Below are 18067 nucleotides of genomic sequence, written 5' to 3'. Positions count from 1 at the left end.
GAAATAAACCCTGACACCTATGGTCAATTAATCTTTGACAAGGGAGGCAAGAACATCAAATGGGAAAAGGAAAGTCTATTCAGCAAGCATTGCTGGGAAACCTGGACAGCTGTATGCAAAGCAATGAAACTAGAACACACCCTCACACCATGCACAAAAATAAACTCCAAATGGCTGAAAGACTTAAATATACGACAGGACACCATCAAACTCCTAGAAGAAAACACAGGCAAAACACTCTCTGACATCAACATCATGAATATTTTCTCAGGTCAGTCTCCCAAAGCAATAGAAACTAGAGCAAAAATAAACCCATGGGACCTCATCAAACTGAAAAGCTTTTGCACAGCAAAGGAAACCCAAAAGAAAACAAAAAGACAACTTACAGAATGGGAGAAAATAGTTTCAAATGATGCAACCGACAAGGGCTTAATCTCTAGAATATACAAGCAACTTATACAACTCAACAGCAAAAAAACCAATCAGTCAATGGAAAAATGGGCAAAAGACCTGAATAGACATTTCTCCAAGGAAGATATACAGATGGCCAACAAACACATGAAAAAATGCTCAACATCGCTGATTATAAGAGAAATGCAAATCAAAACTACCATGAGATACCACCTCACACCAGTCAGAATGGCCATCATTAATAAATCCACAAATAACAAGTGCTGGAGGGGCTGTGGAGAAAAGGGAACCCTCCTGCACTGTTGGTGGGAATGTAAACTGGTACAGCCACTATGGAGAACAGTTTGGAGATACCTTAGAAATCTATACATAGAACTTCCATATGACCCTGCAATCCCACTCTTGGGCATCTATCCGGACAAAGCTCTACTTAAAAGAGACACATGCACCCGCATGTTCATTGCAGCACTATTCACAATAGCCAGGACATGGAAACAATCCAAATGTCCATCGACAGAGGATTGGATTCGGAAGATGTGGTATATATACACAATGGAATACTACTCAGCCATAAAAAAGGATGACATCATGCCATTTGCAGCAACATGGATGGAACTAGAGAATCTCATACTGAGTGAAATGAGCCAGAAAGACAAAGACAAATACCATATGACATCACTTATAACTGGAATCTAATATCCAGCACAAATGAACATCTCCTCAGAAAAGAAAATCAATCATGGACTTGGAGAAGAGACTTGTGGTTGCCTGATGGGAGGGGGAGGGAGTGGGAGGGATCGGGAGCTTGGGCTTATCAGTCACAATGTAGAATAGATTTACAAGGAGATCCCGCTGAATAGCATTGAGAACTATGTCTAGATACTCATGTTGCAACAGAAGAAATGGTGGGGGAAAAACTGTAATTGTAATGTATACATGTAAGGATAACCTGACCCCCTTGCTGTACAGTGGGAAAATAAAATTAAAAAAAAAAATAAAATAAAAAAAAAAAAAATAAAAAAATAAAAAAAAAAAAACATCCTGAAAAAAAAAAAAAAAAAAAAAAAAAAGAAATCTATAAATCATTTACTGTTGTTATTTCCATCTTAGAGATAAGATCATTATAATTCTGAGGCGACCTGACTTGCCCAAGATTATATTCCTAGTAAATGACCCAGCCTAAGTTGTGAATACAGATTGTCCAATTTCATATTTGGAAATAAATGGAAAATAACACATGTAATGAACTCGATTGACATAATACCCAGTAAAATCAATCGTTGTTAAAATGGCACACAAGATATCCAATTACCTTAAATCGACGTGACATTTCCAAAGGCTACTCACTCACTATTGACTGAATAAAGTCTAAATTCCTCATCTGGCTCCAATTTACTTGCCTCCCAATTTCTCCTACACCACCTTTCTCTCTTAGTAACTCTCTATATATCCTTCACTTATATTCAAATTTCTTATTTTCTGAAGAGACCAGATTTTTGGTTTCCAGAGGTGGGAGGGGGCAGGCACGGCAGTGGGAATCAGATGAAGGCAGGTAAGAGGCAGAAACTTTTAGTTATAAAATAAACAAGTAGTAAGGATGTAACACACAACATGTTAAATACAATCAACACTGCTGTAGGTTACATATGAAAGCTGTTAAGAGAGTAAATGCTAAGAGTTCTCATCATACACAAAAATTTTTTTCTATTTACTGTTGTATTTATACATGACGGATGTTCACGACACTTATTTGATAATCATTTCATTATTTATATGCCAAATAATTAGGCTGTACGTCTCAAACTTATAAAGTGCTGTATGTCAATTGTATCTCTTAGGTGGAAAATGAAACAAGGCCTAAAAGGACAAAAAAATGAACATAACCCAGCTGAATCCAGTCTTGCAGACTCCTTCTTATCAAACAGGCCTATGTAACGGATTGAGTTCCCTAAAACAAAGATAGCCTGAAAGAGAAAGTTAAAGATTACAGAGCCCCCCAAAAGCAACCTCAGACAGCAGTGGCTCAGCAAAATGACCCCTCTCTATAAAAATCAAGCACTCCCCTGCTTTGGTGGGGGTGGGGGTGGGGAGAGCCTGAGTCTGGCTTGCTCTGAGCTTCCGACCACTCTATTGGTCAATAAACTCTGCTTGCAATCTCGTTGCTCAGCCTTTGCCTCCTTCTTCCCCACCGTCCTAACAATATCTCAATAAAACTGGAAGAAAAATTTTATGAAATAAAAAATTGTGCAAAGATTGGCTATGTTCTACATTTTTTGCCAGTCTCCCTAGTGTTTGACAGCAAACAGTTGGATTTTCATACCTGTTTCTGCACTCTGTTGAAAAATACATGTCAATTTTCTAGAAGCATGAAAATGGCAAATAACATCTTCCTATTCTTACGAAAATAGTATTCCAGGGATTCTTGGACCATACCTTGGGAACCAACTAGGTTAGAGTATGCTATTACGTGAATTACCTATTTCTAGAGTGTAGGACCTTGACACATTTTTCTTTTTAGCCAGTAGTTACTAATACAAGGCAGGCAGCTCTACCCTCGTGACGAGGAGGCCTTAACGGAACTAGATGGATAGTGCACCTCACCCAGCTGAGGATACTTAACTATTGAGTGAACGCGAGACAGTCATCGAAAGGTTGGTTATCCTGCAGCTTGGCAGGTCTCATGCAGTCTGATGCAGTCTAGCGTGGCAAGTCCCTGAGACGATTTAGAAAACTCAAGAAACCACAATGGGACAATGACCCCTTGCCTGGGTCACAAAATTTAAGGAGTTGTCACAAAACTCCGAAATGAAATCAATGATAATTTATTGCAGTATTTCAAAACTCAAATGGGCTAGCCAGTACCTGCAGGCAGACTGCCTGTTTTTGTAAAGTTTTTTATTAATAGTGATACTAAGAACTTCCCGAATCTCCGCATAAGTCACTTAAAAGAAAGGCCTAGCTCCGGCACCTAGTCGCTTGACCGGCCTGTGAGCCCAACCAGCGGACAAGAAAGTCGCTCGCCAGGAGGCGAACTCTCTGCGCCCCTCAGAAGACTTCTACTTCCGACCGTCCTTCTCCCCGCCCCCTCCACCCGGTCGCCTCTGATTGGCTGGGCTTCTGCAAGTGCGCGCTGCAATTGGCCAGAAGTCCCTTCAGGGTGGGGTCAAGAGACTTACCTCAGCGGGTCCGCGCGGGAGATTCTTTGTGTTCGGCGGTTGCAGCTCGCGGAAGTTGTGGGGCAGCAGTGGCCGGCGCGGCACCGCTCTAGGTACGTTGGGGCCTGGGGGAGAGCCCCGCGTGAGCGGCGGTTGGCCGGGACGGCGGTTTCTGGGGCGCCAGGGGCCTCTCTGAGGGCCGGGCCGCCAGAAGCCCCGAACGCCGCTCGAGCCGTGCGGTTGCGGCGGGGCTGACTCTAAGGCGTCCGCGGAGTCGCTGGGGCTCCGACCCGACCGCGAAGACGCCTGTGAAGGGCGAAAGGACCCGTGTCCACCCGCTTCCCGAGCGCACCGCGGGTGGAGCCGGAGTGGTGGGTGTCGCTGCGTCCGGGTCGGGGCCGCGGAGGGACCTGGCCTCAGGTTTGGTAGTCGCCGAGTAAGTATGAGTGTGGGGCGCGACCGGACTACTTTAACAAACTGAGGGATGAAATGTAGTCCCCAGCCCAGGTTTGGGGATTCCGTTGCCAAATTTCCAGGTATTGTCTTAGTCCTGACTCATAATTTATCTGAAGAAATCAGGTGCCAAAATAGTTAATTGGTCATCACCAGGCGACCGAGAGGCTTTCCTTCCAGTATGTTGTTATGAAGAAGGCACTAAAACGTCAGGAAAAGAAATTGAGTATTATGCCCACACGAAAGAACCTGGAGCACAAACGTGTAGTGTATACCTGTGGAGCTCACCAGTGTAGGGATGCTGTGATTGAAGGATGAAAGCCGTGTACAGGCGGGCATGCTGCTTTAACACAGTTTATTTTTTTACAAGTTAAAAAAAATTGACATTTCCTGCTTATCACTCCCCCCCCCCATCTAATTTCTCCAATTTTGGCAAAGTTCAAGAATGTGTCCTGTCCAGGGGAAGCAATTATTTTGCTTTGACTCTGACTGAAACCTTGCTGTGTACGGAAAACTGACTTACGCCTTTCGGTGTTACTATGTTGAAGTTTCCCACATTATAAGCCGGCACGTGTGCTTGCTTTGTGACGAGCTAGTTCTTACTGCTCTAAAGACTCATAGATGGTCAAGACCTAGAAAAAATTGATTGTACTGAATAATTCATTAGAAGTAAAGTTTTAAAAGCTAGAAGAATTACGTGAAATCCACTTAAACGGACTGTTATACTAGATAAGGATTTAATACTCTTCTCATTGTGATTTTGTCATATATTGTAGCCAGTAAATGACCTGCGACATAACTATTTGCAAAACAAATGGGGAAGAACATTCAAGATAAAGATAATTTCTATCACAGGGAGCCTATTGAAAATACAAAAATGAAGCATCTGACTGAAGGACCAGCTACACTGAATTCAGCTCTTGTGAAGTATGTCTTCTTAGTTTGTTTAGCCTTCGATTCGTTTTTGGAAATGTTGAGTCTGACCCTAATCAGACTAATCTACTTAACTCACAGTCTTAACTGCAGATTTGTACAGACCACATCCTAAGATTGACTTCTGCCTCAACAGAAATGCATGAACAGTGTCTTATTGGGAACAAGTTTCGCCTTTTAAGAACTGATGTATCTATGATGTTCTGCTCTACTTACCTTACTGAGTTGTGTACTTCACCTCAACCTTCAGTTCGATTGTATTTCATTGCTGCTATGAAAATAATTGCATAATCCCTGCATCTTTGCCTGTACATTTCATCTAGTTGTCTTATAGTGGGTGGTACAAATGTATTTCATTTGATGTAATTAAATTTTAAATAATATCCTGGATAGTTGTTAAAAATAAAAATAAAATTTATCATTTTAAATGTGCAAGAGTATTAGTTCTCATTGAGTGAGGTTATATTAAATATAAAATGCAAAGACACATTTTTCTGTCTTATTCTGTCTCATAGGCTTACATCATTTAAATACTTTTTCTGTTCTCTTGAGGGGCAGTTAAACCTCAACACATGCTTTAAAATGGGTTACTATAAACTCAGGTAACTTTGTATCCCTCTTTAGCTTTACCAGTCTAAGTGGGACAGAAAGATTGTAGCCAGGCAATGTCTGGAGGGAAGTAACCATAACTCTTTGGGTAGGGAGAGATAGTTGGATATAATTTGAATTTTTCAAATCCTGATTAAATTTCTAGGGATATAGGGGTGTTTTTACACAGATCTTAATAAATTTAACCATTAAGTATACAGAGGCACTATATCCCTCATTGGTATATTAGAATGCCATTGAGGTTTTACTGTGTACAGTGCTGTTGATAGGAAATAGCTTATGTTTTAGCTATAGTTGCTTAGGCCTGTTCTAGTACTCTTAAGGAAAAAAATCACCTTGGATGGCTTTCAAGAAGTTTGTTTTTATGAGTATTCATTTAAGCGGCATTTAATAAAACATCTAAATCAAACGCATCTCACTGAGGGTATAAAAATAAGACACAGCTCTGCCTGCAAAGATCATGACTAAAAATTCAGATTTCTAATGGGAAATTCAGATAGGGAATTTCTATTTGGGAAAGGCTTTCTCTGAAGATGTGACCTTGAAAGAGTGGAGAATAAGGGAAAATGTTGATATATGACAGTTTCTGATGAATTCGACAAAAAGAAAGGTGAAGAATAGGTTTACAGGAAGTTCAGAGATAAAATTTGGTATCTTCAGGAAAAAGGAAATATAAAAAAGGTAATGCAGTCATGATTATCTGATTGTATAAAGAATATTTGTAACAACTCTCTTGATTTAATTACAAATTAATGAAAAGGTTTATAAAATACAGAAAAGAGCCAAATTCTTATGTATAAGTATAGGACCTTGATAGTTAATGGCTAGAAATTGTAACTCAATCAATACTATTGTGAACATATTTTGAAATACTGAGGTTTTTTTAAGTTAAAAAGTAATTTCCACTAGGTATTGAGTGCTGAAAACTACTTTATTTCATTATGAGGATTTTATGCTATGTCATTGATGAAATAAGTAAAAGCAAACTTCAGCTAGCACTTAGAAGATGCTAATATTGCCAGTCAGGGGACCGCATTTAAAGTGGTAATATTTAGTTCATGCTCATTGAAAAGATTGTTACCTGGCACAGGTCATGCTTTGTCTTTTTGTTGACCACTATATATTCCTTAAGGTAACCTTCTTTCTTCATAATGCCTTATCTGATCTGTTCTTGTAATGTGAGGTTTCTTAAGATCCTGGGTTTAAATACTGGCTCTGAACTGTGTTTTTTTGAGCAAGTTATACAACCTAGCTCAGATTTGTTTTGTTTTGTTTTGTTTTTAAGATTTTAATTTTTAGAAATTAAAACCCAAGAAAAAGTAAAGGTTAGAAAACTATGGTTCAGTGGATTTTTAAAAAATATGTAACAGTAATTACCCTTTATTTAGTGTTTATAAAGTTTTAAGGTACTATCTCAACAAGAAGCATCACTAGAGATAGAGATATGTGTTAATGAGGAAAATCAATCCACCACCAGGAATAGAGAAAATAAACTCTGTACTCATAGCTTCAAATTGTTTAAGGAGGAAGAACAATGCTTCAATTAAAAGAAACAAATCTACCATCATAGTGGATTACTCTTATTTTAATAGCTGGAAGATTGTGAACAGCACAAGCAAGAAATTTGAACTAGCTGGGATCAACATAGAGTAACACTGCACCCAGCAGTGTTAGAATACATACTGTGCTCAAATACACATGGAACTTATGGAATAATTGGCCATGAAGCTAGCCTCAGGAAATGTTACAGAATTGAAATTATTCAGAAGATACTTTCTCATTACAGTTGGATTAAGCCAACCTTCAGCAAAAATGTAACTCAGAAATCTGCAATTGCCTGGAAATAAATATATTTCTAAATAATGCATAGATCGTAGAAGGAATTACAATGGAAATTAGAAAATATTTTGAACCAAAAGATGTGAGTGCACCAGAACTTGTGATAAAGCAGGACTTAGAGGAAATTTTGTAGCTTTTAATGCAAAAAAGGGGGGGGGCAACTGAAAATTAATAAAAAAAAATTAGATAAAGCAGGACTTAGAGGAAATTTTGTAGCTTTTAATGCAGAAAAGGGGGGGGCAACTGAAAATTAAAGATGTAAGTTTTCATCTCAAGTTGGAACACAAGTGTGAAAGAAGAAAATTGAAACATAAAACTAAGAGGAAAGGATGAAACGGAACACAGCTTAAATAGTCAGGAGAGCCAAAAAGCGCTTTGAAAATACTGATTTCAGTGGATACATTTCTAATAATAGTGACCAAGAAAAAGAAAAACAAAACACGTAACCAACAGTCAAGAATTAAAAAGAGGTGAAGTTCCCTTCGTGGCTCAGTGACGAATCCAACTAGGAACCATGAGGTTTCGGGTTCAACCCCTGGCCTTGCTCATTGGTTTAGGGATCCGGCTTTGCCGTGAGCTGTGGTGTAGGTTGCAGACGTGGCTCAGATCCCCATGTTGCTGTGGCTGTGGCATAGGCTGGTGGCTACAGCTCCGATTCGACCCCTCGCCTGGGAACCTCCATATGCCGTGGGAGTGGCCCAAGAAATGGCAAAGGGACAAAAAGAAAAAGAAAAAAAGAGGGAGTTCCCTTTGTGGCTCAGTGGTTAACGAACCTGACTAGGATCCATGAGGATGCGGGTTCAATCCCTGGCCTTGCTCAGTAGATTAAGAATTCCACTTTGCTGTGAGCTGTGGTGTAGGTTGCAGATGCGGCTTGGTCCCCTGTTGCTGTGACGTAGGCCAGCAGCTGCAGCTCCAATTCAACCCCTAGCCTGGGAACTTGTGAATGCCCCAGATGCGGCCTTAAAAAGCAAAAAAAAAAATTAAAAAGATATCACCACAGATCTTGCATATATTACAAATGTAACTAGAGAATGTTATGAAGAACTATAAACTTGAAGTTCTATTGATTAATTTAAAATTTTGAGTAGAAAACAAAACAAAAAGAAAATATGAATGACCCTCTATTTTAAAAATTAAGTCATATTTGGAGTTCCCGCCGTGGCTCAGTAGTTAACGAATCTGACTAGGAACCATGATGTTGCGGGTTCCATCCCCGGCCTTGCTCAGTGGGTTAAGGATCTGGCGTTGCTGTGAGCTGTGGTGGAGGTTGCAGACGCGGCTCGGATCCTGCATTGCTGAGGCTCTGGCATAGGCTGGCGGCTACAGCTCCGATTCACCCCTTAGCCTGGAAACCTCCATATGCCGCGGGAGTGGCCCAAGAAATGGCAAAAAGACAAAAAGACAAAGAAAAAAAAATTAAGTCATATTTGACAACCTTTATCACCAAGATGGCATTATGATGAATTATTTCTACACTTGAGGAAAGAGTTATACCATTTGCAAATACAAACTCTTCAGAGAATGGAGACTTTACAGTTTTGTTTTTGCTTTTCAGGGCCACACTTTCAGCATATGGAAGTCCCCAGGCCAGGGGTTGAACTGGAGCACCAGCTGCTGGACTGTGCCACAGCCGAAGCAACTCAGAATTGGCGCCTCATCTGCAATCTACACCACATGGCAGTGCCGGATCACCACATGAGCAAGGCCAGGGATCACACCTGCATCCTCATGGATACTATTCTGATTTGTTTCCACTGGGCCACTATGGGAACTCCTATGTGGTTTTTTTTGTTTTGTTTTGTTTTTATGTGAAGCCAGAATAACCTTGATTTCAAAACCTCGTAAAGGAAAGGTATGGCTCATCTTTCTCATAACATTGATACAAAGTCCTAAACAAAATGTTAGTAAATTGAATACAGGAACATGAAGAAGGAAAAAGGCCATATTATGACTGAGGTTTATTTCAGGAATAAGCTAGCTTTAGTATGATACAAATTGAAAAAATGAGATTATATGGTTGTCTAAGTAGATACAAAAAAAGGATAAAATTGAAATGCAGGAGTTCCCATGGTGGCTCAGTGGGTTAAGACCCAATATAGTATCTGTGAGGAGGCAGATTCAATCCCTGGACTCCTCGGGTTGAGGATCCAGCTTTGCCACAAGCTGTAGCCTGCATAACAGATGTGGCTTGGATCTGCTGTTGCCATGCTTATGGCATAGGCTTGTAGCTGCAGGTCGAATTCAGCCCCTAGCCTGGACGCTTCCATATGCCACAGAGTGGCTGTAAAAAGGAGAAAGTAAAGAAAGAAAATGCCTTAGTGATAAAATTTTACGTAGCTGGGACTAGAGGGTTATTTCATTAATCCAATGCAGGGCTTCTACAAAAAGTGTAGGAAAAATAGTAGTGGTCTTGGTGAAACCTCAAACCCTCTTCCAGACTGACAGCATACCTATTCATGGCATACTGGAGGTTCTAACTATAAGAAAAATATATAAACTAGAAAGGATTAGTAAGAAAATCATAAAATTACATAGAAAGTTTAAAGACTTTATTAGATTTAAGAGTTCTCTGGTGGCACAGAAGGTTAAGATTCAGCATTGTCACTGCAGTGGCTTGGGTCACTGCTGTGGTGCAGGTTTGATCCCTGGCGCAGGAATTTCTATATGCCATAGATGCCCCCCCCAAAAAATTTGTTAGATTTAATAAGAATTCAGTGAATTACTTGAAGATGTAATCAATAGTAAAACACTTGATTTTATTTCTAATATACTAGCAGGCAGAAAAATGAATAACCATCAGTAAAGGAATAGAGAAACAAAAGACATGAGATAGGAGTTCCCGTTGTGCCACAGCAGAAACAAATCTGACTAGTGTTCATGAGGATGCGGGTCTAATCCCTGGCCTCAGTGAGTTGGGGATCTGGTGCTGCCATGAGCTGTGTTGTAGATTGCAGACGCAGCTCAGATTCTGAGTTGCTGTGGTATAGACTGGCAGCTGCAGCTCCAATTTGACCCCTAGCCTGCTGCGAACTTCCATATGCTGAGGGGGTGACCCTAAAAAAAAGCCATGAGATATATAAAACAAAAAGTTAAATGGCATTCATTAATATATCGATATTAATGTCAAGTGTGACTGGGTTGAACAAACCAGTCAAAAAATTGTCAGATTGTAGGAAAAATAGCATCTAAGTATATACTGTGTATAGGGGACACACTTACATTGAAAGATACAGTTATGCCGAAAGTAGAAGGATAGGAAAAAAAAAAATCATGTGAATAGCAATCATAAGGAAACTAGAGTGGCTATAGTAATTTCAGGCAAAATACTTTAAGAAATATTAGAGGTAAAGAGGGACATTTTTATAATGTGCAGTCTCTCAGGTAGTTGTAACAGTTGTAAACATGCATCTAATAATAGCACCAGCATATATGAAGCAAATACTGACAAGAATTGAAGAGGAGAAATAGAAAATTCAACAATAGTTAGAGACATTAGTATAGTGCTTTTATAATGGAAAACTAGTTGAAAGGTCAATGAGAAAAGACGATTTATTTATATATTTTTTTGCAATTTATTTTTATTTATTTTTATTTTTTCTGCTATACACCATGGGGACTAAGTTACACATACATGTATACATATTTTTTCCTCCCGTTGTTGTGTTGTGATATATGTTTCTAGACATAATTCTCAATGCTACACAGCAGGATCTCATTGTAAATCCACTCCAAGAGCAATACTTTGCATACGTTAACCCCAAGCTCCCAATCCCTCTCACTCCCCCCCCCACCCCCGGGCAGCCACAAGTCCTTTCTCTAAGTCCATGATTTTCTTTTCTGTGGAAATGTTCATTTGTGCTTTATACTAGATTCTAGTTATTAGTGATACCATATGGTATTTGTCTTTCTCTTTCTGACTGATTACACTCAATATGAGAGTCTCTAGTTCCATCCATATTTCTGCAAGTGGCTTTATTTCATTCTTTTTTATGGCTGAGTAGTATTCCATTGTGTATATATACCACATCTTCCTAATCCAGTCTGTCGATGGACATTTGGGTTGTTTCCATGTCGGAAGACTTGATTTAATGTCATCAATCAGCTGGACCTAAGAAAACATCTTTCAAACACTCAACCAAAGAAAAGCAGAATATGTTATTATCAAATGTACATAGAAAATTTTCCAATATAGTCATTATGCTAGGTTGTAAAGCAAACCTCAACACATTTTAAAGGACTGAAATCATAAAAAAAATACATTTTATGACTACAGTGGAATGAAATTAGAATTTAATAAGAAAACTTGAGAAATTCACAGCTATGTGGAAGCAAAACAACATACTCCTCTAAATAACCAGTGGGTCAAAGAAGAAATCATGAGGGAAATTACAAAATACTTTGAGGGAGTTCCTTTTGTGGCTCCACAAGTTAAGAACCTGACTAGTGTCCATGAGGATGTGGGTCTGATCCCTGCCCTCACTCAGTGGGTCAAGGATCCCATGTTGCCATTAGCTATGGTATACATTACAGACATGACTCAGATCCCATGTTCCTGTGGCTGTGGTGTAGGCCAGCAGATGCAGCTCCATTTCGCCCCTAGCCTGGGAACTTGCATATGCCATAGGTGTGGCCCTTAAAAAAATAAAAATCTTTGAGATGAATGGAAAAGAAGACAATATACAAAACATTTTGGGTGCAGTTAAAGCTTTCCTTAGATAGAAACTTGTAGTGGTAAATGCCTGTATTTAAAAAGAAGAATCAGAGTTCCTATCGTGGCACAGTGGTTAACGAATCCAACTAGGAACTATGAGGTTGCAGTTTCGATCCCTGGCCTTGCTCAGTGGGTAAAGGATCCGGTGTTGCTGTGAGCTGTGGCATAGGCCATCGGCTACAGCTCCGATTGGACCCCTAGCCTGGGAACCTCCATATGCTGCAGGAATGCCCTAGAAAAGGCAAAAAGACAAAAAATAAATAAAAAGAAGAATCAATAACTTTTACAAAAAGAAAGCTAAACCTTCGAAGAATGAAGGAAACAACAGAGTGGAAATTACTAATAAAATTGAGAAAGAAAAAAATGAGGAAATTAAGGAAATCAAGTTGTTTTAAATTTTAAAAGATCAACAAATTTGACAATCTTTTACAAACTAGATTGACCATAAAAAATTAAATCACTGAAATCTAGAATGAAAGGATGCATTATTACTGATCTTCCAGAAGAGACTACTATAGAACAATTATACTAGTCAATTAAGTAGATGACAAAGGCAAACTCTTAAAACCCAAATGAATAAAACTGATTCAAGAAGAAATAGAAAATCTGAAAGCAAGTAAAAAGATTGAATTAAAACACAAGGAAAAGTCCAGTATCAGGTAGTTTTATTCTTGAATTCTACCAAACATTTAAAAATACCAGTTTTTTACAAGTTCTTCCACGAAATGGAAGAGGAAGGCATACTTCTTGATCATTGAGTGTGGCCAGTATTATCTTGATAACAAAGACACTATAGTAAAAATACAGAACAATATCTCTTACATTATAAATGCAAAAATTGTGTACAAAATACTAGCAAGTTGAATCCGTCAACATAGGGAAAGGATTATACATCATGGCCAAGTAGGGTTTATCCCAGGAATGGAAGGTTGGTTTCACATCCAAAAATAGATTAATGCAATGTAACATATCATTTGAATAGAGAACAAAGCCATATGATCCTGTAAATGTTAAAAAGGCACATTCTGACAAAACCCCACAGTCCTGATTAAAAAAACATTCACATGTTAAAGGCTACATGTGAAAAATCCACAGCTAACATCATACATAATGGTTAAGACTGAAGGTTTTCCTCCTAAATCAGGAACAAGACAAGAATGTCCATTCTTGTCACCTCTGTTCATTGTACAGGAACATGTAGTCAGAACAATTAAGCAAGAAAATGAAATGGATTGGAGACGAAGAAATAAAAACTACTGACTGGTGGTATGTAGAAAATCCTAAGGAATCCGCAAAACTTTTGAGATAAAAACAGTGTTGCAGTAAAGAGGATAAATATACAAAATTCTATTGTATTTCCATAAACGTGCAGTGAAATTTCTTCCATTAACAGTAGCATCAAAAAGAGGTGCAAAACTTAAACTCTGAAAAATGAAAAAATTATTGAAAGAAATTAAATATATAAATGGATAGACATCCCATGTTCATGGATCATAATACTTGATAGAATTAAGATAACCACTTCCTAAATTGATCTAAAGAGGCAAGACAACCTCTATCAAAGTCCCAGCTGACTTCTTGGAAGAAATTGTTAATCTGATTCGAAAATTCATGTAGATATTCAGAGAACTCAGAACAGCCGGAACAGTCTTGAACATTGAGAACTCACATGTCCTAAATTCAGAACTTACTAGGAAGCTATAGTAATCAAGACAATATGGTACTGGTATAAGGACATACCTATGTATCAGTGGGATAAAATTGAGAATCTGGTAGTAAACCTTCAATTGGTTTTTGATGACAGTGCCCCAAAATTTAATGAGAAGGAATGTCCTTTTCAGAACTCTCTTTTCCATTGTGTGTCTAGAGAGTTCCCTTTGTGGCTAAGTGGAAATGAATCTGACTAGTATCCAAGAGGATGTGGGTTCGATCCCTGGCCTTGCTCCCTGGATTAAGGATCCAGCATTGCCATAAGCTGTGTTGTGGGTCCCAGATGCGGCTTGGATCCTGCGTTGCTGTGGCTGTGGCGTACACTAGCAGCTGCAGCTCTGATTTGACTCCTAGCCCAGGAACTACCATATGCCGTGGGTGCAGCCCTAAAAAAAGCAAAAAACAACCAACAAACAAAAACTCTGTGTCCACTTGCAGATGTTCACATTAAATTATGTGTATAACATAAAAGGTAAAGCCTATAAAGATTCTAAAGCCAATGAAAAAATACTAAAAGGGAGGGTAATAAAGTGAGGGAAAGTTGAATATTTAAAATGCATACTGAGGGAGTTCCTATTGTGGCTCATTGGAAACAAATCTGCCTTGTATCCATGAGGATGCGGGTTCCATCCCTGGCCTCACTTCGGGGTTGGGGATCTGGCAATGCCGTGAGCTGTGGTGTATGTCTCATGAGGCTCGGATCCCATGTTGCTGTGGCTGTGGTGTAGGCTGTACCTCCAATTTGACCTCTAGCCTGGGAACTTCCATATGCCACGAGTGCGGCCCTAAAAAACCAAAAAATAAAATGCATACTGAAATAATATTGCTTCACTCTTGACTTCAATGGTTAATGAAATGTTGGATGCTTTTAGAAAATCTTTAAATTTACTAGACTCCATGGAATTGTAAAGCATATGTAGACCTTAAACAAAAATAGGACTTTTCATGTTAAAATAACGTGGAGATAAATAATAAAAAGTAAAACATAACTGCAACAGGTTATAAAATACCAGAGGGCATAAAAACCAAATATAAATTAAAGCTTTAATACAACAAATGCTCCTGAAGTAAGAGTTTTAGCTAGAGAAACCCCCTCCTCCCCCGGCTGAGGAGGCAACTATGTGCCTGACCTCAGCTTTGCATACCCCATACCACCCTTGTAATCTTGTAGCAACTACATGCCTTATGTCCTTGCTAGCAGCTCTACCAGCAGTGCTCCAAGCATTGCTTATCAGTTTCATTTTTGTAATCTTGATTACTAAGCTTAGGCAGGAACGCTCTGCTTGGGGAAGGGGAGCGGGGGTTGGGCTGCTTGCTTGGGAAAAAACAAGACCCGGAAATCTGTATTGTATAAAAGCTACCCGTAACAATGACCTGGTACTCAAGCCTCTGGAGTTGACTCCTCTGAGCCCTCACCAGTGCTGAATAAACCTGGCTCTTATGCATCTCTGAGGAGCCACTTGTCTCTTTCCACTACCACGGTTTCTGTAACACTCCTATTAAAAGAGACTTGTTATTTCAAAATATTTTCAATAAGTTTTACAAGAGGCATTTAAAACAAATTGGTGAGATAGACAACAGTATATTCAGCATGAGTTAACATTAGCAGATAAAATTGACTCACAGACAGATTATGTTTTTAAAGTTTAAAATTAACAGGATGCTTTCAGACAATTGCAGGCATACCTTGTTTTATTGTGCTTTATTGTGCTTCTCAGATACTGGTTTTTGTTTTTGTTTTTCCCCAAACTTTTTCATTATATTTGGTATTGTGAACTTTGATGTTCCTGTTGGAATTATTTTGGCAATAGAGTATTTTAAAATTAAAGTTTGTACACTATTCTTTTAGTTTATTGCATTTATGAGACTATAGTACAAGGTAAACTTTTCTTAATGAATTTTATTGTATTTCTGGTTGTACAACCATCATCACAACCCAATTTTACAACATTTCCATCCCAAAGCCCCAACCCATCCCTCCCCCTACAACCTGTCTCTTTTGGAAACTGTAAGTTTTTCAAAGTCTGTGAGTCAGTGTCTGTTCTCCAAAGATGTTCATTGTATCCTTTTTTAAGATTCCACATATAGGTGGTAGCATATATTTGTGTCTCACTGTCTAACTTCACTTAGCATCATGATTTCTAGGTCTATCCATGTTGCTGCCAATGTCATTATTTCATTCATTCCATTGTGTATATGTACCAAATCTTTTTTAGCCTGTCCTCTGTCAATGGACATTTAGCTTTCATCCATGTCTTGGCTATTGTATGTAGTGCTGCAGTGAACATTGGAGTACTTGTATCCTTTTGAGTCATGGCTTTCTCTTGGGTAGATGCCCAGGGGTGGGATCGCTGGAACAAATGGTAATTCTATTTTAAATTTTTTGAGGAATCCCCATAATGGTTTCCATAGTGGTTGCACCAATTTACATTCCCATCAACAGTGTAAGAAGGTTCCCTTTTCTCCACACTCTACCATTTATCGTTTGTAGACTTTTTGATGATGGCCATTCTGGCTGGTGTAAGATGGTACCTCATCGTGGTTTTGATTTGCATTTCTCTGATTATGTGTTTTTTGGCCATCTGTATGTCTTCTTTGGAGAGTTGTCTTTTTAGATCTTGTGCCCATTTTTTGATGTTTTTGTTTTTTTTTTTTTTTTTTTTTGGTATTGAGCTGCAGGAGAGATATATATATTTTGGAGATTAATCCCTTGTCAGTAGCTTCATTTGCAAATATTTTCTCCTATTCTGTGCATTGACTTTTGAATTTGTTTAGGGTTTCCTTTGTAATGCAAAAACTTTCACATTTAATTAGGTCCCATTTGCTTTATTTATTTATTTATTTATTTGGTCATTACTCTAGGAGGCAGACCTGAGAAAATATTGCTGTGGTTTATCTCAGAGAGTGTTGGGTATATGTTTTCCTCTAAGAGTTTTATAGTGTCTGGTCAATATCTAGGACTTATCCATTTTGAGTTTCTTTTTGTGTATGTTTTTAGGGAGTGTTGTAATTTCATTCTTTTACATGTAGCTGTCCAGTTTTCCCAGCACCACTTATTGAACAGGCTGTCTTTTCTCCATTATATATTCTTGCCTCCTTTGTCATAGATTAGTTGACCATAGGTGCATGGGTTTAATTCTGGGCTTTCTATCCTATTCCACTGATCCATATTTCTGGTTTTGTGCCAATACAAACTGTTTGGATGATTGTAGCTTTGTATTCAGTCTTGTAGTATAGTCTGAAGTCTGGGAACCTGATTCCTACAACTCCATTTTTCTTTCTCAGGACGGCTTTGGCTATTCTGGGTGGGTCTTTTGTGCTTCCAAACAAACTTTGAAATATTTTGTTCTATTTCTCTGAAAAATGCCATTGGTAATTTGGTAGGATTGCATTGAATCTATAGATTGCCTTTGGTAGTATAGTCATTTTGACAGTATTGATTGTTCTAATCCAAAAGCATGGTATATCTTTCCATCTGTCAGTCTGAGCAGGAATTCTTTCAGCTTTTCACTATTGAAAATGCTGTTAGCTGTGTGTTTGTCATATATGGCCTTTATTATGTTGATGTAGGTGCCCTCTATGCCCTTTCTGGAGGTTTCTTTTTTAAATCAGAAATGGGTGTTGGATTTTATCAAAAGCTTTTTCTGCATCTATTGAGAGGATCATGTGGTTTGTTAATGTGGTGTATTGCACTGAATGATTTTGTGGATATTGAAAAATCCTTGCATCCCTAGAATCATGATCCCACTTGATCATGGTGTACAATCCTTTTAATGTATTGCTGGATTCTGTTTGCTGCTATTTTGCTGAGGATTTTTGCCTCTATGTTGATCATGATATTGGCCTATAATTTTCTTTTTTTTTGTGGTATCTTTGTCTGGTTTTGGTATCAGTGATGGTGGCCTCATAGAATGAGTTTGGAAGTGTTCCTTCATCTGCAATTTTTTGGAATAATTTCAGAAAGGTAGTTGTTAACTCTTCTCTAAATTTTTGATAGAATTCATCTGTAATGTCATCTAGTTCTGGACTTTTGTTTTTTGGAAGTTTTTGGGTTTTTTTTTTTTTTTTTTTTTTTTTTTTGTCCTTTTGCCATTTCTTGGGCCGCTTCTGCAGCATATGGAGGTTCCCAGGCTTGGGGTTGAATCAGAGTTGTAGCCACCGGCCTACACCAGAGCCACAGCAATGTGGGATCCGAGCCTCGTCTGCAACCTACACCACAGCCCACGGCAACACCGGATCCTTA

At 38.7% G+C, this 18067-nt stretch overlaps 1 protein-coding gene across 8 annotated transcripts in view; it reads left to right on the top strand.

Annotated features, from left to right (window-relative positions):
• Window positions 3524–18067, top strand: part of ATF7IP2 (activating transcription factor 7 interacting protein 2) — a 75485-nt gene continuing 60941 nt past the window's right edge. The window contains exons 1-2 of one of the 8 annotated variants that reach the window (XM_021086649.1): window positions 3524–3679; window positions 4796–4946. The gene's annotated coding sequence lies outside the window, so the exon portion shown is untranslated. Of the gene's footprint in view, window positions 4947–18067 lie in introns of all 8 variants that reach the window. The other 7 variants (XM_021086648.1, XM_021086650.1, XM_021086646.1 and 4 more) reach the window with 7 other exon arrangements.

This window comes from Sus scrofa, chromosome 3 (genome assembly GCF_000003025.6).
Source record: "Sus scrofa isolate TJ Tabasco breed Duroc chromosome 3, Sscrofa11.1, whole genome shotgun sequence".
In the NCBI taxonomy this organism is placed as follows: Eukaryota; Metazoa; Chordata; class Mammalia; order Artiodactyla; family Suidae; genus Sus; species Sus scrofa.
The sequence above is the reverse complement of the archived record's forward strand: the minus strand, read 5'-3'. Positions and strand labels throughout refer to the sequence as shown.